The sequence below is a fragment of the Rhinatrema bivittatum genome, chromosome 9, assembly GCF_901001135.1.
Source record: "Rhinatrema bivittatum chromosome 9, aRhiBiv1.1, whole genome shotgun sequence".
In the NCBI taxonomy this organism is placed as follows: domain Eukaryota; kingdom Metazoa; phylum Chordata; class Amphibia; order Gymnophiona; family Rhinatrematidae; genus Rhinatrema; species Rhinatrema bivittatum.
In genome coordinates this window covers 57,898,089-57,920,943 of record NC_042623.1, presented here as the reverse complement: position 1 = coordinate 57,920,943, position 22,855 = coordinate 57,898,089, and positions in this window count along the sequence as shown.

The window sequence follows — 22,855 nt, the reverse complement described above, 5'->3', positions numbered from 1 at the left end:
AAGCGGCTGGGCGGGAGCGTGTCCGGGGGCGTGGCAGCAGACCACGGGTGTGTCCGGGGGGCGGCACATCGGCCCGTGGGCGGGGCCAGAGGCATGAAGACGGTCCAGGGGCGGGGCCGAGAGCTCCGGCACAATGTCCTGTGCCAGGGCAGGGAGCCAGTGGTGCACGCAAGTGGCAGGCGTAACTCCATGAAATAAGGTAGAGGGGGATTTAGTTAGGGCTGGGGTTGGGTTAGATAGGGGAAGGGTGGGAAAGGTGGGGGGTACAAAAAAAAAGTTACCTCCAAGGCCGCTCCGATTTCGGAACAGCCTCAGAGGGAACGGAGGCAGGCTGCTCAGCTCGGCCCCCTGCGTGCACCGACCCCGGATTTTATAACATGCGTGCCGGGTTGCGCGAACAAATCTGCGCCCTTGCGTAAGTTTAAAGATTTGCCCCATTATGTATTTTTGCCCCGAACATATGCCAGTATGTTTGTAATTTGGGAACATCCAAACTTTCTCTAGCCATTTTTAAAAAAATGATGCGCCTAAATTTTACATGCGTAATAATTCTAACAATTTGTGTGTAATAACCCAGAATTAAACACAGAAGTAGATATTTTCCCTGTATGTACCCGGATCAGTCCAGACTCCTGGGTTTTGCCCCCCTCTAGCAGATGGAGACAGAAGTTTACAAACAAAACTCCACCTTATCTAGCGTGCGCTTCTGAAAATACCTGCTTGCATACCAGGAATTGTCAGTTTGCCAATACCTCAACCAGTTCATCCAGTCCAGTTCACCTAGATCCTCCAGCACTTCATCCTGAACTCCCACCGGTTCACCCAGACCTCCCATCCAAAGACTGCTGACAAAAGAGAACTCCGATTTCAATTGCACAAGTCGATTAGCAGGCATAAAGGCATTTGGATGAGTTCGGTACCGTATGTGCACGTATATCGCTTACAAAATAGCAACTTGTGCAGGTATTTCTGAACCCCGCCCTGGAACGCCTTTAAGCCGCACCTTTTTTAACCCTGTTAAGGAAGATACTGCAAGTACAGGCGTCCTCTCAAGGTTTATAAAATAGCCTAAATGTGCGCACATGCTACTTACACATGTATGTGGTATTTTTACCCGTGCAACCCAACGTAATTCTTTGAAAATTACATCCAGAAGTCTGCACATATAGTGCTCATACACGTAATTTTATGAGCGTAATGGTGGTCCAGTTTCTAAAGGACCTTTTCTGTGGTTAAATCACTACTTTACCCACAGAAGTCCCTTTGAAGATTTATCCTCTCTAAGGATGATTTTCTTTTCCCAGTGGAAATGGGCTTTTTTTTTTTTTTTTTTTTAATTGCCCTGCATGCAGAAGTTACACACATGGGAGACAATTTTCAAAAAGATTTACATGCATAAAACTGGGTTTTACGCGCATAAATGGACTTTGGAAAATTGCTGCTTTTATGTGCATAACTCCTTTGAAAATTCACATCATGGGGCTTGAATTGTCAAGAGGTTTGTAAATGAGCTTTTGAAAATTGCTACCATATATGCTGTTCCCTGTACGTACCAGGATCAGTCCAGACTGCTGGGTTATGCCTCCCCTCCAGCAGATGGAGTCAGAGAAAAGCTGAAAAGCACCCCCTAGATATACTGGTGTGCCACCTGCGATCCCTCAGTATTTTCTCTGACTCCAGCAGATTGAGAGGCATAACCTGCGGTCCTGATCTTGGCAAAATTATTCTGTAAAAACAACAAAACAAAACAGAAAACAGGTTATTTATTCCTTGGTACTAACCCTGACTGGATCAACTAGTTTAGAAAAAAACAAAACAAAACAAAAAACACAAGGAGGAGGATAGTTAGCTTGGTAAGAGTTTTATTCTTTGTTATCCTTCTTCTGTTCTGACAATTTTCAGGTTTCTGGTATTTTTCTGGGCTGGCTTAAGCAGGGTAAGGCAGGCTTGGCAGGGCTATGCCCTAAGGCCAATTACCCGGAGGTTTTTCCCTAGAGACCGGGGGAGAGTTTACCGGTGGGCCGGTCACCACCCCCCCCCCCCTCCAGTTGTATTATTCCAGAAGCCCAAGGCTTCTGAAGGAGGCTGCCACTCGTTTTGTACGGTGCTGATTAAAAAAAAACAAATTCAGATCGCAGCACAAGTGGTGGAAGTACCCGTCAGCCCTCGGCCTGCTGACTCACTGTCCGGGGACTCCGGAGGGGGTGATTGGGTCACCCGGGGATTTTATCTTGCTTTTTGGCGCACTTTTTCGTCTCTTCTCCGTGGGGCCTCATGCCGTGGTCTTCGGCCTGCACGGCCTGTGGGGGGGGGCGAGGGCGCGACTCTCCCGGGAGGGCCTTTGCTCCTGCTGTCTCCCTGGGGCGAGGGTCCCTCCCGGGGGCCGAGCGCAGCCTACAGCGCTTCCTTTTCGCAGCAGTCGAGGAGAGTGCTGACCGCGCGGTCGGCAGCCCCGCCTCCTTTCGTTGAGGAGGCGGCTGCCATTTTGACCACGCGGCCGGCGGAGGGGGCAGCGTTGGAGGAGGAGGATTCTCCTCCTTCCGCTCCGCTGGCTCTGAGCCTGCCGGAGTCAATCTTTTCGGGGGTTCCCCCTCCTCCCTCTCGCCCCGCGGGGGACATAGTGAAAAAGCCAGCTCCGTTTTCTTCCCAATTTGTGCTGCTGATGCACAAAGCCTTTTTAGAGGCACAGGAGGGTTGGGAAGAAATGGGACCTACTCCACCTAAAGTCCCCAGAGTAGCCCTGGACCAGGAGAAAGCGGGGGATAGTGGTCCCCGTCCGCGGGGGCGTGTGGGGATTCCGGTGGCTCTGACTCCGGCTTCCAATCCGGATCTTGTGGATAATCCTACAGGGGGCGATTTAGACGGCCTGGCGGCCGTGGAAGGGGATGATCCTCAGGTCCTTCGGTTGTTTGGTAAGGACGAGCTCTCCTATCTCATTTCGCATGTTGTGAAGGAGCTAGAGATATCGGACCCGCTCCAGGACACAGACGCTTCCGTGGGGGATGTGGCATTAGCAGGTATTCGGGACCCTCCTAAAACTTTTCCCTTCCATCCCAAACTGGTTCAGATCGTGTCTAAGGAATGGGAGCTCCCGGAAGCGTCCCTGAGGGTCAGCAGGGCTATGGATAAGTTGTATCCCCTGCCACCTGAGTCTTTAGAGCTCCTTAAAATTCCCAAAGTTGATTCAGCGGTTACGGCAGTCATTAAGCATACTACTATCCCTGTGACTGGGGGATAGCGCTGAAGGATCTCCAGGACAGGAAGTTGGAGGTCGTCTTGAAGCGCATTTTTGAAGTTGCGGCGTTAGGGGTCCGAGCGGGGGCCTGTAGCAGTAAGAAACTGTTGTACCCACTCTTCGCTGGGTACAACAGTTTCTTACTGCCCAGGAGCTTCCTCCGGATGAAGCGGAACAGGCCATCTGCGTCGAGGTGGCCGTCGCCTATACAGCTGATGCCTTGTATGATCTTTTGCGGACTTCAGCCCGTACCATGTCTGCCGATGTGTCAGCCAGGCGGTTGCTTTGGCTCAGGCGTTGGGCGGCGGATGCTTCCTCTAAGTCACGTCTGGGTTCGTTTCCTTTCAGGGGGAAGTTGTTGTTTGGGGATGAGTTGGATCAGCTCATCAAGGACTTGAGGGACAACAAGGTTTATAAGTTGCCCGAGGATAAGTTTTGGCAGTCGCGACCTTTCTCTACTTCCAGGGGTCGTTTCGGGGCCAGCGCCGGTTTCGTGTGGGGAGGGGTGGCTCCCTTTCATAAAAGCCACAAACTTCGAGGTCCCAATCTTGGACACCTTCCTTTCGTGGCCGGCAGCCTCAGAGATCGGGCTCCTCGCAGGCCTTTACTGCTAACAAGGCTTCCCAATGAAGGCACGCTGACCCATTCCTCCCTTCCTCGCATTGGGGGTCGTTTGGCCCTATTTCGGGAGGAATGGGTCAAGATAACATCGGACCAGTGGGTTCTGGACGTTATAAGTCGAGGTTACGCATTGGATTTTGCTTGTCCGCTTTGGGATCTGTTTCTGGTGTCGCCATGCGGCCCCCCGGCGAAGCAGCTTGTCATAGCTCAAACGTTGGATCGTCTGCGGGCCCTGGGGGCTGTAATCCCGGTTCCGTCTACGGGACGGTATTCCATTTACTTCGTGGTTCCAAAGAAGGAAGGCGCATTCAGGCCGATCCTGGATTTAAAACAGGTCAACAAGGCATTGCGCGTTCCCTGTACGTACCCGGATCAGTCCAGACCATGGGTTAAGCCCGCGTTCCAGCAGGTGGAGACAGTTCAGAATTCTGAGGCTAGCCCATATAAGGACAGAACCTACCCCGGAACCCTCAGTATTCAACTGTCTCCAGCTGCTGGAACATCTCACTCTCTCGGTTCCCTGTTTAGCTTGCCCTCTCTGTCTCCTCTTTTCTTTGGGGCAAGCTCACGCAAGTACCTTTTTTGTCTACTTCATATTAATTAAAAAAAAAAAAATTGTTTTGAGAACTTTTCTCACTGACTGTGTTTAGGGCAGACACTTCTGTCTCCCTCACTCTTGGGGTTCCTAGGGGGGCTTTGCCCCTTGATTATTATCAGCCTAGGTTCCCTTCCCAGTGACCTGTGTGGGTGATACTGGTGGTGCCAGTCCCTCTCCCCACTGCTGCCGTGCCCCGAGTGGTCTATTCCTCGATGTGCCTTTCAGGGATGAATTTCATTCCCCTGTCTCTGTGAGGAACTAAAAAATTTTTCTGTCACTTTTTACCCAGAGCTTTGTTTTTCATACAGTTCTTTAAAAAAAAAAAAAAAAAAGAACTAATAGAGAATATTTACTAAATTTATCTTTAAGGCAGCAGTTTTATTATTTGAGGAGAGAGTGGGGTTCAATCTCCCGCCTAACTCCTCTGGGACTCTCAGCTCAGCTGTTTTGCTTAATTACATCACGGCTCCTGCTCTCATGCCGCGGCCATTGTGCTGCACTGCTTGTGGAGAGTCGGCCTCCCGGCTCTCCCGTGAAGGGGTTTGTTCTCGGTGCCTTTCTGGGGGTGAAGGTCCCTCTCTTGAATCGCCAGCAATTAAGCCTCAGGGAAGGACTCCCCGCCGTGCTGGCAAGCCTTTTTCGTCGCAGGATTGCGCGGCTGTGGCGGTCATCTTGGATTTTTCTCTCCCTGCTTCTCTGGATGCAGGGGACTCAAATGTTTTGCTTTTTGCGCCCGATTTGAGCCCGGTTCGCTCTCGGGGTGCTGGCTCTGACCCCCCCTCGCCTTTTCAAACCCCCCCCCCCCCCCCCGCAAAAAAATTTGGCCCGGGCCTGTTTTTCGTCGGATTTTGTACTTTTAATGTATGATTCATATCTGGCCAGTCTGCAAAGGGATATGGACCCTCAGGGCCCCGTTAGGGTTCGTGTGGTCCCGGGGGCCCCCCGTCCCGCCGCAGACCTCCCCCCCCCTCCGGTGGACCCTCGTGATTTTGGGGATGATGAGGATTCTACTCCTCCCCCCCCCCCCCCCAGAGCTTGATGATCCGCGTGTTCTGCGTTTATTTAGGCGGGAAGAATTAGAGCCTCTTATTCCCTTCGTTCTTCAAGAACTGGGAATTGACCCTCCCCCAGAGGATTCTGTCGCTACAGCTATGACTCCATACGCAGACCCGGTCCTGGCGGGACTTAGGGCCTTACCGCGTTCCTTTCTTTTTCATCCCATACACCACTTGCTCCTCCTCAGGGAATGGGAGTCTTCTGAGTCTGGACTTCGTGTTGGGAGAGCTATGGATAAGCTATACCCTCTCCCTGAGGACTGCTTGGACATTTTAAAAATTCCCAAGGTGGATTTGTCTGTCACAGCTGTGATAAAGCGCACTACCATCCCAGTGGTGGGTTCGACTGCTTTACGGGACATTCAAGACTGTAAGCTTGAATTTTATTTAAAGCGCATTTTTGAAGTTTTGGCTTTTGGTGTCCGAGCAACAATTTGCAGCAGTCTTATGCAGTGGGCAAGCCTTAGGTGGATGCAGCAGTTACTCAGCACCCAGGACCTCCCGTCTGCACAGGCTGAGCAAGCTGAATGTTTGGAGGGTGCTATTGCTTATGGAGCGGATGCTCTGTATGATTTGCTTCGGGTCCAAGCTAAAGCTATGGTGTCAGCGGTTTCTGCCAGACGTCTTCTCTGGTTGCGCAATTGGTCTGCTGATGCTTCCTCTAAGGCTCGGTTGGGCAATCTTCCTTTTAAGGGCAAGTTGCTTTTTGGTGAGGACCTGGAGCAGCTTATTAAGTCCTTGGGTGAAAACAAGGTCCATAAGCTGCCAGAGGACCGTCCCAAACAGTCAAGGTGTTTTGTCCCGTCTCTTTCTCGCTTCAGGGGCAATCGCCGTTATGTCAGCAGAGCCCGTGGTTCTTTTACCAGGGGAGGAGTATCCAGGTCCCAGTCTTGGTCCCATTCCTTTCGTGGATGCCGTGGTTTCTGAGACGGCCATCAGCAGTCCACTTCTTCTAAGTCTACCCCACAATGAAATGCGGCCGGTCCATTCCTCCGCACGAAACTTAGGTGGGCGTCTTTCCATGTTTCTCGAGGAGTGGGCCAAGATCACTTCTGACCTCTGGGTCCTCGATGTGATAGAGCACGGCTATGCATTAGATTTTGCCAGACACCTGTCGGATCTCTACATCGTTTCCCCTTGCGGCCGTTCCAAGCGGCCTGCAGTTTGCCACACCTTGCTCAATCTTCAGGAATTGGGGGCAATCGTTCCGGTTCCAGTTCTTGAAAGGGGCGCCGGCCAATATTCAATTTACTTCGTTGTTCCCAAAAAGGACGATTCGTTCCGTCCCATTCTGGATCTCAAAAGGGTAAATCAGGCCCTCAGGGTTCCCTGTTTCAAGATGAAAATCCTGCGGGCGGTGATAGCGGCGGTTCATCCTGGGGAATTCCTCGCTTCTCTGGACCTGAAGGAGGCTTACTTCCACATTCCCATTCATCAAGATCATCAGAAATTCCTTCGTTTTTAGATTCTAGGTCAGCACCTCCAGTTTCGGGCTCTCCCGTTTGGTCTCGCCACTATTCATAAGAACATAAGAACATAAGAAAATGCCATACTGGGTCAGACCAAGGGTCCATCAAGGCCAGCATCCTGTTTCCAACAGTGGCCAATCCAGGCCATAAGAACCTGGCAAGTACCCAAAAACTAAGTCTATTCCATGTAACCATTGCTAATGGCAGTGGCTATTCTCTAAGTGAACTTAATAGCAGGTAATGGACTTCTCCTCCAAGAACTTATCCAATCCTTTTTTAAACACAGCTATACTAACTGCACGAACCACATTCTCTGGCAACAGATTCCAGAATTTAATTGTGCGTTGAGTAAAAAAGAACTTTCTCCGATTAGTTTTAAATGTGCCCCATGCTAACTTCATGGAGTGTCCCCTAGTCTTTCTACTATCCGAAAGAGTAAATAACCGATTCACATCTACCCGTTCTAGACCTCTCATGATTTTAAACACCTCTATCATATCCCCCCTCAGTCGTCTCTTCTCCAAGCTGAAAAGTCCTAACCTCTTTAGTCTTTCCTCATAGGGGAGTTGTTCCATTCCCCTTATCATTTTGGTAGCCCTTCTCTGTACCTTCTCCATTGCAATTATATCTTTTTTTTTTTTTTTTACTAATAATTTTATTAGTTTATCAAAAGGAATACAAGATAGGCGGCACAACACGCACAACCGCATAATATATCAAATATAAATTCAGTGCCACTTACCCCCCCCCCCAACACAAAACTCCCCCCCCCCCTCCCCACATCCATGTGCTCGAAACGTGACATGTGACAAGGTCCGGAAGCAATGTCAATACAGTAAAGGGTGGTATCATCGAGAAAACAGATAAAACAAGGAATGGCGAGCAGGTGTCCCGTTGGAAGCCCGGGCGGCCATCAGACCTAAGACTGTTTGTCGTCGTTCCCAACGTAGGTAAGGTGACCAAACAGCCTGGAACTTGGGACCGGCTGTATGAAGATCTGCCGTGATCGCTGCTAGCTTACAAGAAAGGTGAACTTTATGCTGCACCTTCGCAAACGCAGGCGCTTCTGATTGTTTCCAGGCCTGTGCAATGGTCAATCTGGTTGCAATAAAAACCTGATGGCATAATAGTATGTGGTTCTTCCGTAAAGTTAGGGGTGGATGGTGAAGGAGCATAAAACTAGCCCGGTATACTCCAGAAACTCCCATCATGCCTTCCAACCAATCCGCTACTGCAATCCATAATAGGGATGTGAATCGTTTTCCATATCGTCTTAACGATAGAAATCGTGTGGCAGGGCAAGAAAATCGTCTTAGGCACGATTTTTTAGTTAAAAAATCGTTAAAAATCGTTTTTTCCGATTAGTGCGCACTAACTCGAGTTAGTGCGCACTAACGGGAGTTAGTGTGCACTAACTGGGAGTTAGTGCGCACTAACTGAAAATGATACAATTTGACACTTTTCAGGTCAGTTAAGGTCAGTTTAGGAATGAATATGTATTCCTATTGGCTGCCCTCTTATTTATTCATGTTACCAAGTTTCCTACTGACAGTATATGGGGGATGGGAAATGGAAACAGTTGGTAGCTTGACAAAACAAGTAATGTGATCAGTCAATGTGACTAGAACTTGTGCCCTAACCCTGATACCAGGGGTATTGTGATCTTCCTGCACACAGTGCCCTATCCCTATTAATACCAGGAGTGTTGTGATCTTCCTGCACACAGTGCCCTATCCCTAATACAAGGGGTGTTGTGATCTTCCTGCACACAGTGCCCTATTCCTGATACTGGGGGTGTTGTGATCTTCCTGCACACAGTGCCCTATTCCTGATACCGGGGGTGTTGTGATCTTCTTGCACACATCCCGGTATCAGGGATAGGGCACTGCATGCAGGAAGATCACAACACTCCTGGTATTAATAGGGATAGGGCACTGCATGCAGGAAGATCACAACACTCCTGGTATTAATAGGGATAGGGCACTGCATGCAGGAAGATCACAACACCCCTGGTATCAGGGATAGGGCACTGTGTGCAGGAAGATCACAATACCCCGGAGGAGTGAGGGTCAGGCAGCTCCCCCCTGTCTGTGAAGCCAGCCTCTCACTAGTAATGCAGGGAGGGAGCTGTCTCAGACTTCACCATCCTCCCCCCCCCCCTCACCCACACACCATTCACTAGCTGGGACATGGGGGAAGTCAGGAGTGAGGGTCAGGCAGCTCCCCCCTGTCTGTGAAGCCAGCCTCTCACTAGTAATGCAGGGAGGGAGCTGTCTCAGACTTCACCATCCTCCCCCCCCCCTCACCCACACACCATTCACTAGCTGGGACATGGGGGAAGTCAGGAGTGAGGGTCAGGCAGCTCCCCCCTGTCTGTGAAGCCAGCCTCTCACTAGTAATGCAGGGAGGGAGCTGTCTCAGACTTCACCATCCTCCCCCCCCCTCACCCACACACCATTCACTAGCTGGGACATGGGGGAAGTCAGGAGTGAGGGTCAGGCAGCTCCCCCCTGTCTGTGAAGCCAGCCTCTCACTAGTAATGCAGGGAGGGAGCTGTCTCAGACTTCACCATCCTCTCCCCCCCCCCTCACCCACACACCATTCACTAGCTGGGACATGGGGGAAGTCAGGAGTGAGGGTCAGGCAGCTCCCCCCTGTCTGTGAAGCCAGCCTCTCACTAGTAATGCAGGGAGGGAGCTGTCTCAGACTTCACCATCCCCCCCCCCCCCCCTCACCCACACACCATTCACTAGCTGGGACATGGGGGAAGTCAGGAGTGAGGGTCAGGCAGCTCCCCCCTGTCTGTGAAGCCAGCCTCTCACTAGTAATGCAGGGAGGGAGCTGTCTCAGACTTCACCATCCTCCCCCCCCCCCCCTCACCCACACACCATTCACTAGCTGGGACATGGGGGAAGTCAGGAGTGAGGGTCAGGCAGCTCCCCCCTGTCTGTGAAGCCAGCCTCTCACTAGTAATGCAGGGAGGGAGCTGTCTCAGACTTCACCATCCTCCCCCCCCCTCACCCACACACCATTCACTAGCTGGGACATGGGGGAAGTCAGGAGTGAGGGTCAGGCAGCTCCCCCCTGTCTGTGAAGCCAGCCTCTCACTAGTAATGCAGGGAGGGAGCTGTCTCAGACTTCACCATCCTCCCCCCCCCCCCTCACCCACACACCATTCACTAGCTGGGACATGGGGGAAGTCAGGAGTGAGGGTCAGGCAGCTCCCCCCTGTCTGTGAAGCCAGCCTCTCACTAGTAATGCAGGGAGGGAGCTGTCTCAGACTGGTATCAGGGTTAGGGCACTGTGTGCAGGAAGATCACAACACTCCTGGTATTAATAGGGATAGGGCACTGTAAGAGATGACTGTAGTAGATTGAATAAAGATCTGATGTTTCTGCTCTCCTCACACCAAACAAAAACAACACACAAGCAGAGAAGCCCTTCTTACAAAGCTGAGCTAGTGAGTTAAGTAGGAGGAAAAGTAAACATACTTGTGCCAGTGTGGCTACTTAAAAAATACACTTACCAACAATCAATTACATATATTTGAACTGTGTACAGTTCCAGCCAGGACCACCTTTCTAAAATGCACAGTGATTGGCAAATTCAACATGCACTAGCATTTCAGGTGCCTGCTAACAAAAATAATAAACAAACAAGTTCTAGTCACGTGAGTGCTGATCATTACATTACTTTTTTTGTCAAGCTTCCAACTGTTTCCATTTCACATCCCCCCGACCATTACCTCAGTATTAGTCTTGGTAACATCAATAGATAAGAGCACAGCCAGCCAATAGGAATACATACATACATATTCATTCCTAAGTGACCTTTACTGACCTGGGAAGTGTGAACACTTTGTTTCATTTTCTGTTGGTGTTCGTTAGTTTCCAGTTCCATTTCCCATCCCCCCAACCATCACCTCAGTGGTAACCTTGGTAACATCAATAGATAAGAGGGCAGCCAGCCAATAGGAACACATATTCATTCCTAACTGACCTTCAGTGACCTGGAAAGTGTTTATTTGTATCATTTTCAGTTAGTGCGCACTAACTCGATTTAGTGCGCACTAACTCCCCGTTAGTGCGCACTAACTCGATTTAGTGCGCACTAACGGGGAGTTAGTGCGCACTAACTCGAGTTAGTGCGCACTAACACGATTTAACGATTTTTAACGATAAATCGTTAGAATTTCTATTGTGTTCTATAACGATTTAAGACGATATAAACATTATCGGACGATAATTTTAATCGTTGAAAAACGATTCACATCCCTAATCCATAAGTCCGTTACTTTCGGACATTGCCACCAGATGTGAAAGAAAGTCCCCGGGTGGCCGCAATTCCGCCAGCACTGAGCATCCAAATGAGGGTACCGTCGGTGTAAAAGATGAGGGGTGAGATACCAGCGTGTTATCATTTTATAACAATTTTCCTGATAGAGAGCCGATACAGAGCACCGACGGGCCTGGGTGTAGATGTTAAGCCAATCCTTTTTGGTGAACGTTAGACCCAGGTCATGTTCCCAGGCCCCAGTATGAGGAAAGGGGCTCTCATCAGTCCGCAATTATATCTTTTTTTTGAGATGTGGCGACCAGAATTGTACACAGTATTCAAGGTGCGGTCTCACCATGGAGCGATACAGAGGCATTATGACATTTTCCGTTTTATTCATCATTCCTTTTCTAATAATTCCCAACATTCTGTTTGCTTTTTTGACTGCCGCAGCACACTGAACCGATGATTTCAATGTGTTATCCACTATGACACCTAAATCTCTTTCTTGGGTTGTAGCACCTAATATGGAACCCAACATCGTGTAATTATAGCATGGGTTATTTTTCCCTATATGCATCACCTTGCACTTATCCACATTAAACTTCATCTGCCATTTGGATGCCCAATTTTCCAGTCTCACAAGGTCTTCCTGCAGTTTATCACAATCTGCTTGTGATTTAACTACTCTGAACAATTTTGTGTCATCTGCAAATTTGATTATCTCACTCGTCGTATTTCTTTCCAGATCATTTATAAATATATTGAACAGTAAGGGTCCCAATACAGATCCCTGAGGCACTCCACTGTCCACTCCCTTCCACTGAGAAAATTGCCCATTTAATCCTACTCTCTGTTTCCTGTCTTTTAGCCAGTTTGCAATCCATGAAAGGACATCACCACCTATCCCATGACTTTTTACTTTTCCTAGAAGCCTCTCATGAGGAACTTTGTCAAACGCCTTCTGAAAATCCAAGTATACTATATCTACCGGTTCACCTTTATCCACATGTTTATTAACTCCTTCAAAAAAGTGAAGCAGATTTGTGAGGCAAGACTTGCCCTGGGTAAAGCCATGCTGACTTTGTTCCATTAAACCATGTCTTTCTATATGTTCTGTGATTTTGATGTTTAGAACACTTTCCACTATTTTTCCTGGCACTGAAGTCAGGCTAACCGGTCTGTAGTTTCCCGGATCGCCCCTGGAGCCCTTTTTAAATATTGGGGTTACATTTGCTATCCTCCAGTCTTCAGGTACAATGGATGATTTTAATGATAAGTTACAAATTTTTACTAATAGGTCTGAAATTTCATTTTTTAGTTCCTTCAGAACTCTGGGGTGTATACCATCCGGTCCAGGTGATTTACTACTCTTCAGTTTGTCAATCAGGCCTACCACATCTTCTAGGTTCACCGTGATTTGATTCAGTCCATCTGAATCATTACCCATGAAAACCTTCTCCATTACGGGTACCTCCCCAACATCCTCTTCAGTAAACACCGAAGCAAAGAAATCATTTAATCTTTCCGCGATGGCCTTATCTTCTCTAAGTGCCCCTTTAACCCCTCGATCATCTAATGGTCCAACTGACTCCCTCACAGGCTTTCTGCTTCGGATATATTTAAAAATGTTTTTACTGTGAGTTTTTGCCTCTACAGCCAACTTCTTTTCAAATTCTCTCTTAGCCTGTCTTATCAATGTCTTACATTTAACTTGCCAATGTTTATGCTTTATCCTATTTTCTTCTGTTGGATCCTTCTTCCAATTTTTGAATGAAGATCTTTTGGCTAAAATAGCTTCTTTCACCTCCCCTTTTAACCATGCCGGTAATCGTTTTGCCTTCTTTCCACCTTTCTTAATGTGTGGAATACATCTGGACTGTGCTTCTAGAATGGTATTTTTTAACAATGACCACGCCTCTTGGACATTTTTTACTTTTGTAGCTGCTCCTTTCAGTTTTTTTTCTAACAATTTTTCTCATTTTATCAAAGTTTCCCTTTTGAAAGTTTAGCACGAGAGCCTTGGATTTGCACACTGTTCCTTTTCCAGTCATTAAATCAAATTTGATCATATTATGATCACTATTGCCAAGCGGCCCCACCACCGTTACCTCTCTCACCAAGTCCTGTGCTCCACTGAGAATTAGATCTAAAATTGCTCCCTCTCTCGTCGGTTCCTGAACCAATTGCTCCATAAAGCTATCATTTATTCCATCCAGGAACATTATCTCTCTAGCATGACCCGATGATACATTTACCCAGTCTATATTGGGGTAATTGAAGTCTGTATAGAAAGACGTGGTATTTGATAGTTTTAAACAATCACAACGCTATATAAATCTTTTTGTCAATGTTTACAATGTATATTTAAGGACCATCATACCACCCCCAGTGCTTACAAGTTATACTTGCACTTTCTGCACTTTCACAGGGTCATGTTTAATCAATTGGTCCAAATGACATCAATGTTCGATTTTTTCATTTTTTGCTGTATAATAAAAAAGGCAACTTTCCTTATTTCCTGGTTATCGGGGTTGTTTATCCCAGGGCTGTCGGAGGCACTTGTCCGACGCGCGCGTTTCGCCAAAGCTGCTTCAGAGACATCCGATTCAAGCTCTCCAGATCCAGCACTTCCCCTTGCTTAACGGGGTATCTAAACAGCATTTATTTCATACAAAATGCTGCGGGTCCATAAATTTTTCGGACGCCGACGCCTTCTCCCTGCTCAAAAATTTCAGCAATTTTGAGCAGGGAGAAGGCGTCGGCGTCCGAAAAATTTATGGACCCGCAGCATTTTGTATGAAATAAATGCTGTTTAGATACCCCGTTAAGCAAGGGGAAGTGCTGGATCTGGAGAGCTTGAATCGGATGTATCTGAAGCAGCTTTGGCGAAACGCGCGCGTCGGACAAGTGCCTCCGACAGCCCCGGGATAAACAACCCCGATAACCAGGAAATAAGGAAAGTTGCCTTTTTTATTATACAGCAAAAAATGAAAAAATCGAACATTGATGTCATTTGGACCAATTGATTAAACATGACCCTGTGAAAGTGCAGAAAGTGCAAGTATAACTTGTAAGCACTGGGGGTGGTATGATGGTCCTTAAATATACATTGTAAACATTGACAAAAAGATTTATATAGCGTTGTGATTGTTTAAAACTATCAAATACCACGTCTTTCTATACAAAGTTATTTCAATCGTGGGATTGTTCATTAAGAGAATCTTTGTGTTTGGTAATTGAAGTCTCCCATTATTACTGCACTACCAATTTGGTTAGCTTCCCTAATTTCTCTTAGCATTTCACTGTCCATCTCACCATCTTGACCAGGTGGATGGTAGTATACCCCTATCACTGTAGTCTTCCCTGATACACAAGGGATTTCTACCCATAAAGATTCAATTTTGTATTTAGTCTCATGCAGGATGTTTATCCTGTTGGACTCTATGCCATCCCGGACATAAAGCGCCACACCTCCTCCCGACTGCTCCTCTCTGTCATTGCGATATAGTTTGTACCCCGGTATAGCACTGTCCCATTGGTTATCCTCTTTCCACCATGTCTCTGAGATGCCAATTAAGTCTATGTCATCATTTACTGCTATACATTCTAATTCTCCCATCTTACTTCTTAGACTTCTGGCATTAGCATACAAACATTTCAAAGTTTGTTTTTTGTTTGTATTTTTATTCTGCTTTTTAATTGATAGGGATAAGTTAGAATTTTTTAGCTCAGGTGAGTTTTTAGTTACAGGCACTTGGACTACTTTTCTAATTATTGGAACCTCACTGTCGGGATGCCCTAATTCTAATGCATCATTAGTATCCTTTAAAGATACATCTCTCCGAACCATGCGCTGCTGAGCGACTGTCGGCTTTCCCCTTTGTTCTAGTTTCAAAGCTGCTCTATCTCCTTTTTAAAGGTTAGCGCCAGCAGTCTGGTTCCACCCTAGTTAAGGTGGAGCCCATCCCTTCGGAAGAGACTCCCCCTTCCCCAAAAGGTTCCCCAGTTCCTAACAAAACTGAATCCCTCTTCCTTGCACCATCGTCTCATCCACGCATTGAGACTCCGGAGCTCTGCCTGCCTCTGGTGACCTGCGCGTGGAACAGGGAGCATTTCAGAGAATGCTACCCTGGAGGTTCTGGATTTAATCTTTCTACCTAAGAGCCTAAATTTGGCTTCCAGAACCTCCCTCCCACATTTTCCTATGTCGTTGGTGCCCACGTGTACCACGACAGCCGGCTCCTCCCCAGCACTGTCTAAAATCCTATCTAGGTGACGCGTGAGGTCCGCCACCTTCGCACCAGGTAGGCATGTCACCAGGCGATCCTCACGCCCACCCGCCACCCAGCTATCTACATTCCTAATAATCGAATCACCAACTATGACGGCCGACCTAACCCTTCCCTCCTGGGCAGTAGGCCTTGGGGAGATATCCTCAGTGCGAAAGGACAATGCATCATCTAGAGAGCAGGTCCTTGCTACAGGATCCTTTCCTGCTACACCTGGTTGGTGCTCTCCCATTATGAGACCTTCTTCCTCCAAGGCAGCACCAGGGCTGCCAGTCTGAAGTTGGGACTGGACTACTATGTCCCTGAAGGTCTCATCTATATACCTCTCTGTCTCCCTCAGCTCCTCCAGGTCTGCCACTCTAGCCTCCAGAGATCGGACTCATTCTCTGAGAGCCAGGAGCTCTTTGCATCGCATGCACATGTACAACTTCTCACCGGTGGGTAAAAAATCATACATGTGACACTCGATGCAAAAGACTGGGAAGCCCCCCTCTTGCTGCTGGACTGCTGCCTTCATCTCAATTTTGATCAGTTCCTAGTTAAGTTTTAGGTTGCTATGGGAGTAGGAATGTGTCTAAGTTCCTTTAAATGTATTAGTGAATTCACTATATGTCTGGTAGTGGCCTACTGGGGTCTGATCGAATTCTCAATAAAGTTTTTGTTGATGGGTTTTTTTGTATTTTTTTTTGTGCAAGTGGCACCTGCCTATAAATTAAGAGATGAGCTTGGGGTGGGTGGGCGAGGGGTGGGAGGGTTGGGAATTACAAACAGTCTAACTTTAGTTAGTCAGCCTGAGTGACTCACAGCTCCCTTGATTAACAAATGTTGTTCCCTATTCAAACCTAATCACACTACCTCAACACCTTTCCAAGGTGAGTAACTGAGCTGAACTATTCAACTTTTTTACTTTGGTATATACTGCTCCTAGCTTATTTCTAGCTTCTGGCTACTTTTTTGTGGGGGGTTTTTTTTTTTGTGGGGTTTTTTTTTGTTTTTCAATACAATGCACTCAGTTATTATTAAATAAAACACTTAGCTCTTTAAAAGTCTGGAGGACACTTTAATAGTCAGGCAGACTTTTAAAAAAATAAACACACTACCTACTGCTACCTTATTGACTGACTAAAAATACAAACAGTCTAACTTGTGTATTCACTGCCTACCTACTGCTACCTTATTGACTGACTATTTAAAAATGCAAACAGTCTAACTTGTTTATTCACTGCCTGACTATTAAAGGCACAAACACACAAACACACTAAATAATATTCCCAAATAGTTAACTTTGCCCCAATACTTTTAAAAAAGTCAATGTCAATGTCCCAAGCAAAAACTTACTGATTCCTTTCAGCCACCAGCAAGGTGATCCTCTCCTCTCAGTGTTTCCACTGGAATGTCTTCCTGCATCTTTACCAAGATCATGGTGGTCGTCGCAGCAGCTCTTCGCTTGGAAGGAATTCTGGTCCATCCTTACCTGGACGACTGGTTGATAAGGGCCAATTCCGCCGCTCTCTGCTCCCTTGCAGTAGACAGGGTTTTAGCCCTTCTCATGTCTCTCGGCTGGATAGTCAATTTCTCCAAAAGCACTCTTCAAGCCTCTCAACTACTAGAATTCCTGGGCGCCCTTTTCAACACTCAAGTCGGGAAAGTTTTTCCTTCAGACTCACGAACACTCAACTTGATCAATCAGTTGAACACTTTCATCACTCTCCCGCTTCCCACGGCGTGGGATTACCTCCAGGTTCTAGGAACCATGGCTTCCACGATCGATCTCGTTCCTTGGGCGTTTGCTCATATGCGTCCTTTACAAACAGCTTTGTTGTCCCGTTGGAAGCCAATATCCGAGGACTATCAGGAGATTCTTCCTCTTTCCGCATCTACCATCACCAGCATACAATGGTGGTTTTCCCCGGCTCACCTTCTCAAGGGAATGCCTCTTTTGACTCCCTCTTGGGTCATAGTAATGACGGACGCCAGCCTCTCCAGCTGGGGGGCTGTCTGTCAGTCTCAAACCACTCAAGGGTTATGGTCCCCTTCCCAATCCCAATGGCACATCAATCGCTTAGAAGCCCGAGCTGTTCGTCTGGCCCTCAAGTTTTTTTCTTCCTCTGATTCGTCACAAAGCTGTCCGAGCACTATCAGACAATTCCACCACTGTAGCTTACATAAACCGACAGTGCGGAACTCTGAGCCGGCTGATGGCGTTAGAGACCAGCAAGCTTTTTCTTTGGGCAGAGAGACACTTGGATCGTCTGGCGGCTTCCCACATAGCGGGGAGGGAGAATGTTCAAGCCAACTTTCTCAGTCGTCAGCATCTCGATCCCGGTGCTAACCTTTAAAAAGGAGATAGAGCAGCTTTTAAACTAGAACAAAGGGGAAAGCCGACAGTCGCTCAGCAGCGCATGGTTCGGAGAGAGGTATCTTTAAAGGATACTAATGATGCATTAGAATTAGGGCATCCCGACAGTGAGATTCCAATAATTAGAAAAGTAGTCCAAGTACCTGTAACTAAAAACTCACCTGAGCTAAAAAATTCTAACTTATCCCTATCAATTAAAAAGGAGAATAAAAATACAAACAAAAAACAAACTTTGAAATGTTTGTATGCTAATGCCAGAAGTCTAAGAAGTAAGATGGGAGAATTAGAATGTATAGCAGTAAATGATGACATAGACTTAATTGGCATCTCAGAGACATGGTGGAAAGAGGATAACCAATGGGACAGTGCTATACCAGGGTACAAATTATATCGCAATGACAGAGAGGAGCACTCGGGAGGAGGTGTGGCGCTTTATGTCCAGGATGGCATAGAGTCCAACAGGATAAACATCCTGCATGAGACTAAATACAAAATTGAATCTTTATGGGTAGAAATCCCTTGTGTGTCAGGGAAGACTACAGTGATAGGGGTATACTACCGTCCACCTGGTCAAGATGGTGAGATGGACAGTGAAATGCTAAGAGAAATTAGGGAAGCTAACCAAATTGGTAGTGCATTAATAATGGGAGACTTCAATTACCCCAATATAGACTGGGTAAATGTATCATCAGGTCACGCTAGAGAGATAACGTTCCTGGATGGAATAAATGATAGCTTTATGGAGCAATTGGTTCAGGAACCGACGAGAGAGGGAGCAATTTTAGATCTAATTCTCAGTGGAGCACAGGACTTGGTGAGAGAGCTAATGGTGGTGGGGCCGCTTGGCAATAGTGATCATAATATGATCAAATTTGATTTAATGACTGGAAAAGGAACAGTGTGCAAATCCAAGGCTCTCGTGTTCACCCTGTTGGGGGTGAACATAAGAACATAAGAAAATGCCATACTGGGTCACACCAAGGGTCCATCAAGCCCAGCATTCTGCTTCCAACAGTGGCCAATCCAGGCCACAAGAACCTGGCAAGTACCCAAAAACTAAGTCTATTCCATGTTACCATTGCTAATGGCAGTGGCTATTCTCTAGGTGAACTTAATAGCAGGAGCCTAGGTTTCCTTACCAGTGACCTGTGTGGGTGATACTAGTGGTGCCAATCCTTCTCCCCACTCTCTCTGCAGCCGTGCCCCGAGATGCCCATTCCTCGGTTGTGCCTTTCAGGGAAGAGCTACATTCCCTGTACGTACCAGGATCAGCCCAGACAGTAGGGTTATGTCTCCCTTCCAGCAGGTGGAGTCAGAGGTCAAAGTTCTAAGCACCTCCCATATCCCAGGGTGCCTCCTGCGATCCTCCAGTATTCCTCTGACTCCAGCAGGTGAAGGAAGACATCCCCTGCGGTCCTATTACTTTGGTCAGCTGATATTATTGATGAAGAGGTTATGGGATCAGCGCTGGTGGAAGGGGAAGATCCCCAAGTACTGCGATTGTTTCACAAAGAGGAGTTAGATCCTCTTATTCCTTTTGTACTAGAGGAACTGGTAATTCCAGCACCACAACCAGTAACGGATTCCACTCCTGGGGATCCTGTTCTCACAGGGATTAGGGCTCCGCTTAAATCCTTTCCTTTTCATCCTAAGCTTTTCCAGTTGCTTAGTAGAGAATGGGATTTCCCAGAAGCTGGTCTTAAGGTTACTAGAGCTATGGATAAACTTTATCCACTTGCACAAGAATTTTTGGATTTGTTAAAGGTCCCTCAGGTTGATTCTGCAGTTTCTGCTATTGCTAAGCACACCACAATTCCAGTAACTGGAGGCACTGCTCTAAAGGATTTTCAGGATAGAAAACTTGAGGTTCTTCTTAAGCGTATCTTTGAGGTATCCGCTTTAGGTGTTCGGGTGGCGGTGTGCAGTAGTCTAATGCAGAGGGCAACTCTTCGGTGGGTCCAACAGTTACTTACCTCTCAGGATTTACCATCAGCAGAACTTGAACAAGCCAATCGTTTAGAATCAGCAGTAGCATACACTGCTGATGCTTTATATGACTTGTTACGTACTTCGTCTCGTACTATGGCTTCTGCAGTTTCTGCAAGGAGGCTTCTTTGGCTTCGTCATTGGGCAGCTGATGCAACTTCCAAATCTCGCTTGGGTTCTTTTCCATTTAAAGGATCATTACTCTTTGGGAAAGAGTTAGAGCAGCTCATTAAAGATTTGGGAGATAATAAAGTTTATAAATTACCAGAGGATAAACCTCGTTCCTATCGTTCGTTCAATTCCTTTAGAGGCCATTTTCGGGGCCAGAGAAGATTCCGTATTGGTAGAATTCCATCTTTTTCTACACATCAACAGCTTTCAAGGGCTCAGGTTTGGGCCCATTCCTTTTGTAGGAGACGGCCTCTCTGTTCTAACAGCTCCCAAACGTTTCCATCCTCCAAATCTCCACAATGAAGGTGCGTCGGCCTATTCCTTGGTGCCAGAAATAGGAGGACGTCTCTCACGTTTTCACAGGGAATGGGTCAAAATTACCTCAGACAATTGGGTCCTCAATATTATAAAACAAGGCTACGCTTTGGATTTTGCATGCCCATTAAAGGATCTGTTTCTAGTATCTCCAAGCGGTTCTCTTCTAAAGCAGCAACTTGTTCGTCAAACCTTACATCGGTTGCAGGATCTAGGAGCTATTGTTGTGGTTCCTCTGTCCCAATATCAAACCGGTCATTACTTTATTTATTTCATTGTTCCCAAAAAAGAAGGAACATTTCATCCAATATTAGACTTGAAGGAAGTAAACAAGTCACTTCGGGTTCCTCGTTTCTGTATGGAGATCTTGAGATCAGTCATTGTGGCCGTCCACAAAAACAAATTTTTGGCTTCTTTAGATCTGTCAGAAGCTTATCTACATATACCAATTCAAGAATCCCACCAGAGATATCTTCGTTTCATGGTATTGGGCGAACACTATCAGTTTCGGGCTCTTCCATTCGGTCTAGCAACTGCGCCTCGAGTGTTTACCAAGGTAATGGTAGTAGTTGCAGCAGCACTCAGACGAGAAGGGATATTGGTTCATCTCTATCTCGACGATTGGCTCATTCGAGCGAAGTCAAAGACTCTTTGCAAACTAGCGATCCAAAAGGTTCTGCATCTTCTTCATATACTTGGTTGGGTAGTCAACTTCAAGAAAAGTCATCTAGTCCCGACGCAAGTTTTGCAGTTTCTGGGTGCTCGATTCGATACGGCTGTGGGAAAGGTTTTTCTTCCACAGGACCGGATGATCAAATTGATGTCTCAAGTCCGTCGGCTTTTGGATCTAAATTTACCCACGGTATGGGATTATTTACAGGTTCTTGGTTCTATGGCACCTACTCTGGACATGGTCCCCTGGGCTTTTGCACATCTAAGACCTTTGCAAAAGGCGTTGCTTTCCAGGTGGGACCCAAAGTCAGAGGAGTTTCATCTTCCTCTACCCCTTCTGGAGCCGGCTCAGTCCAGTTTAAATTGGTGGTTGGTACCGCGTCACTTGCAGGAAGGAATGGACCTGGAGCCTCCTCAGTGGATATTAGTGACAACGGATGCCAGCCTTTTCGGTTGGGGAGCTGTATGCCAGTCACATTCGACACAAGGTCGGTGGACAGCTTCACAAGCCAAGTGGCCTATCAATCGTTTGGAAACCAGAGCGGTACGACTAGCACTCCGCAGATTTCTACCACTTATTCAACATCAGTCGGTGAGGGTTCTCTCCGACAATGCCACGACGGTAGCGTACATCAACAGACAAGGCAGCACAAAAAGTCGCTCTGTCGCCATAGAAGCTAATGACCTGGGCCGAATCTCATCTACGCCGTCTAGCGGCATCGCACATAGCAGGAGTAGACAATGTTCAAGCAGATTTCCTCAGTCATCAGTATCTAGATTCCAGAGAGTGGGAACTTTCCTGGGAGGCAATGAACATTCTCATTCAAAGGTGGGGGACACCCAGGTTAGATCTGATGGCTACCCGTGTCAATACGAAAGCGGCTTGGTTCTACAGTCGAAGGAGAGAACATGGAGCGGAAGGGGTGGATGCCTTGGTTCTACCTTGGCCCAAAGACATCCTCCTTTATGTGTTTCCCCCATGGCCACTAATAGGAAAAGTCGTGAGACGATTAGATTACCACGAAGGTCCGGTGATTCTCGTCGCTCCAGAATGGCCTCGCAGACCATGGTATGCGGATCTCATCAACTTAGCGATCGACGGTCCAGTCTGCCTAGGCCACCTCAACAACCTCCTTCGACAGGGTCCAGTATATTTCGACTAGGCATTTCACTTTTGTCTAGCGGCCTGGCTTATGAAAGGAGGCAATTAAAAAATAAAGGCTATCCAGACTCAGTCATCACCACCATGCTTAGTTCGAGAAAACCTTCTATTTCTCTCACCTATGTTAGAGTATGGAAGGTATTTGATGCTTGGTGTAGTAAGTCCAGGTTGTCTTCGCGCAGAGCTACAGTTGTAGACATTTTGGCTTTTTTACAAGACGGTTTAAAAAAGGGTCTGGCTTATAATTCGCTCTGTGTTCAAGTTGCGGCAATAGGCTGTTTACGAGGCAAGGAGAATGGTGTGTCCATTGCTATGCATCAGGATGTTGTCCGTTTTCTCAAAGGAGCCAAACATTTGAAACCACCAATCCGGGCTATCTGTCCATCATGGAATCTGAATTTGGTTCTTCGTAGTCTTTGTGCTCCTCCTTTTGAACCCCTTAAGCGAATGACTTTGAAGGACTTAACGCTCAAGGCAGTGTTTCTCGTATCAGTTTGTTCTGCTAGATGCATTTCAGAAATTCAGGCATTGTCTTGCCGTGAGCCTTTCTTGAAAATTTCAGATTCAGGTATATCATTGCGCACAGTACAATCCTTTTTACCCAAAGTGGTTTCCTCTTTTCATCTCAATCAATCTGTTGAATTG